General features: G+C 42.0%; 1 long non-coding RNA gene across 1 annotated transcript; it reads right to left on the minus strand.

Moving 5' to 3' along the window:
* Positions 1-494: 494 nt before the first annotated feature.
* LOC119300675 lies at positions 495-3,437 on the minus strand. The gene is made up of 3 exons (XR_005146560.1): positions 2,187-3,437; positions 1,131-1,378; positions 495-757 (listed from the first exon to the last, which is right to left on the minus strand). It is a non-coding gene; the product is annotated as an uncharacterized LOC119300675 (long non-coding RNA).
* Between the last annotated feature and the right edge of the window lie 437 nt (positions 3,438-3,874).

Genomic DNA, 3,874 nt, shown 5'->3' on the forward strand with positions numbered 1-3,874 from the left:
TTCCTGAGGAGCAGGAAGAAGCGGAAAAAGTAGCCCGTCGCTCTACTATGTACTAGTTCGTCGATGACGTCCAGTACAAAAAGAGGCCGAACGGCGTGAAATTGAAGTGTATCCCTCGAGTGGAAGGACTGGGGCTGTTGGCGGAGATACATGGAGGCATATGTGGAACCCCCTTAAGCAACGCATTTATGTGTTGTCGTATGTCCATATAAGCGTTGCTAAGGTCTACACCAACGGATTTATATGCGTTGTCGTTGGTGTCGTTGCAAAGGTCTACAACAACATATATAAATGCGGTGGTAAGCAGCATGAATATGTGTTGTAAGGCGGCAACGTATAGAGCTAGAGCTTAACAACACTCTGTATGCATTGGTGGCTGCCCAGAAAAAGATCCTTATAATTCCTAGAAGCATAGCTTGGACAATTAATTTATTTTGCATATAAAAATTCTAAATTATTATGTTAATGTTGATAGTGCATAGGAGACACAAATATAATAATTAGAAAGGTCACATATATTAAATCAACTCGGTTGCTTTACAAAGAGCATGATACAAAGATTACAGTATGTGAAACTATCTAGTAGTAGTCTGATTCTCAACCTTGCAATCAACATGCCAGCCATCTAAAACATAATGTTTGAAACATTGACTTGAATGACATTCTAATAACCTAATCTAAAACTATCGAGTAGTAGCCAGCTTCGTGATTTTGCAACCAACTTCCGAGCCATGCATCATTGATTTATATTGGCAATCTACAACAACAAAGAAATGGGGAAAATAAGGTGCCAAAAAAATAAAATCAAGGTAATAGGGCAGTAAAATTCAAACAAAGAGCAACATATGAAGCTTGCAGGCTATGTGATAGTTCATCTTGCTATATGTACAATAGGTTTGTTTTAGTGGTTGTATCGACCAAGAATCAATTACCAAGTTCAACACCCTCAATTTTTGTTTTATATTCTAGGTCGGTGTACTTTGGAGTGTAGAAAGAGAAACATTCTTGTTTAGATTTCCCAAGCTAAGCAGGAACTACAATGAGCATTCATATTGCAAAATGAATGATCAATAATAAATTGTTGCTCAACCATGCATGTTGATTTCCAAATAGTAGAGAAATGAGCATACCTTATCTTTAGATGGATGTTAGTTTGATGCTCGCATCTCCATATCAAAGAGAAAGTTTCACTTCAGATACAATATGTTGCTTCACTAAAGATGTTAGTTCAAAGTTTTACTTCTCTGAACACCCAAGTCAAAGCAAGCACCAGAACAGAATAATCATTCCATCATCCAACATACGTCATCACCTGTGAAGTGCTTTGATCTATCATAATTTGAACACTTCTTTACAGTCCCAGCCATAGCACTCAACTCTATAGACAAAGAAAAGAGAGCCTTATGAATATACCATTCATATGTTAATTAGTTAATAAACACCTTACAAACAATGTAATGAAGGAGGTAAAGGCCCAAAAAATATGTCCGCCGACAAATAGAGCATGCTTCATTGCAAACACAGATCTGAAGTTACCAAAACAGTGCATATATAAATGCAGAGATTTAAAAATGTCCAGAAATAATTGAAGTTGATAGAAAATAATTCGCACAAAGCTAAATCAGGTGGCTGTATTAAATGTTAACAAGTGTGTTTTCTAGTGATTTTCATTTAAATATATATATATATATATATGATTGACAACAATAGTAATCTGAGTGAATACAAAATCTTTTTCAACATGATTTTTTGAATTACACTACAGATGATGTCACCTAAATCACCTACAGCAATCCAACATTATTCATGTTGTACCTCCTTCTACAGAAGTAGCCCGCTATATATGCCCTAAACTTTCTCCCAAATAGGGATGCAGGGCGGTGCCCGATCCGCCCCACTTCCGGTTCAAAATGAGAAAATTCTGTTTTAGCTTGATCAGAGTGCGTTAGAGTATTTTGCACTAGCTGGGCACTTTTCTGGGACTTCACGGCACGCCGCTCTGCACCCCTACTCCCAAAGATGAATATGTAGGAAATTTTTGTCCTGTAAAGAATGATGGATTCATTTCACAAGCACTTGCTAGCACATTTAAGTAGATTGAACAAAAACACTGACTGGCAATCTTTAAAAGTCCTAACAACAATATAAATTTGTAATGATATACCTTAAGTTTAAGGTTGACTCACATGAGTTGTGACGCCAGGTTCAAAGACTCTGAAGATCAACGCGTCGTGGAAGACGGTGCGCAGCAAACACACTGTTGTGAAGACCAATGCCGCGGCGCTACACCAAGTGCTCCAGCGTTAGGCTGCTAGCAGCAGCTGCTACTACACTCTAGGATGACAGCCACAATCAAATCTGAACTGAAGTTACTATATCCAGCCGGTGAAAGTGCTGAACATGCATATACATAGGTCATGATCTGATCGATTCATCGATCAAAATAAGCCAGCCACGATCGTACATGCGCTATTGCTTGTTGGCTTTGGGATTATCTAATTTCATCCTAGTTCATTAACATATGGGATAATGAGTAATTAGCTGCGGCCAGCCGGTCATTAGCGTGTACATACACAACGGCGCAAGCCAACAACCACAACGGTGGATCAGGAATACTATAATACTTAAAGGAAATTGCTAGATGATTGGTATTTTTTTCTACAAGGTAGACACCTTAATCTTCACACAAAGTCGGTCATCAGCAGAACATATTAAAATGAAAATGCCCAAACAGCATACTTATTTTCCAGTCGCAGACCTTATCTTCTGTTGTCACCTTCCAAGGAAGGTATAAGATGAAATCCAGCATCTAACCAACGCAAGTAGAATCTCTGTTCCAAAGGATTGGGAATATACAGCGTTCATCAACCAGCCACATATCACAAAGTAGTACCACATACCTATGAAAACACCCAAAATTGAAAGTCTCCATTTTAATAGCCAGCATGAGTGTTTGCCTGTCTCGCAAATACCAACAACCTAGGCTGATCGAGTGAACTGGCAGCAAGCAAAGAGAGAGGCGAGAGAATACAAAATTACCATGGCGTTGAGGTTGGAGAAGTCCTTGGCGAGGATGTGTTACTGGCAGAATCGGTGGACAAGCACGAACAAGCTGACGGCGGCTACGAGGATGGAGATGAAGGAGCTGTAGGTGGTCTTGCCTCCGATGAAGACTCTCCTGCTCTAGAAGGTTCCGCACCATCTAGTCCGGCAAGTCGCCGCCTCGCCGGGCGGTCGACATTGTCACGCTCCGTCGATGCCGCAGGGTTGGCGTTTGGGGGCGTATCCTGGATTGGTCTGGGTGGGAGTGGAGGGAGGTGCTGGAGAGATGGGGAAGTCCTCAACATCGAGATCACGGGGCGTAGTTGAGGCGGCGAGGACGGAGACGAATAGGAGGAATCTGGATCAGGGATCACACGATAGAACGAAGGTAGGTGGGGGCAACTTGTGCGGTGTGCCTACCTATCGGGAGGAAGTAGGTTGTTTCCTTTATTTTTATTTTGGAAAATGATATTTCCTTAATTGTCGTAGGGAGTGATTATTAGTCATGGGAAGTGGTAGCGGCAATCCCAGCAACACATGGCTATTTCATTAGAAGGTATGGGTAGTTATAGAGGGGTTCGTGGTGTAGTGATGGATCCCACATCGGGTCAAGGGCCCTTGCCGGCAAAGCGTTTCGGCAAGGCTTCTTCTGGCCCACCGCCCTCCAGGATGTGACGACACTAGTCACCAGGTGTGAAGCATGTCAGTTCCATTCAAAGAAGCTTCATCAGCCAACTCAAGCCGTTCAAACCATTCCCTCTCCTGGCCCTTCTCGGTCTGGGGGTTCGACATACTGGGCCCTTTCCCTCGCGCTGCCGGGGGCTTTGAGTAC

Source organism: Triticum dicoccoides, chromosome 5A (assembly GCF_002162155.2).
Source record: "Triticum dicoccoides isolate Atlit2015 ecotype Zavitan chromosome 5A, WEW_v2.0, whole genome shotgun sequence".
Lineage (NCBI taxonomy): Eukaryota > Viridiplantae > Streptophyta > Magnoliopsida > Poales > Poaceae > Triticum > Triticum dicoccoides.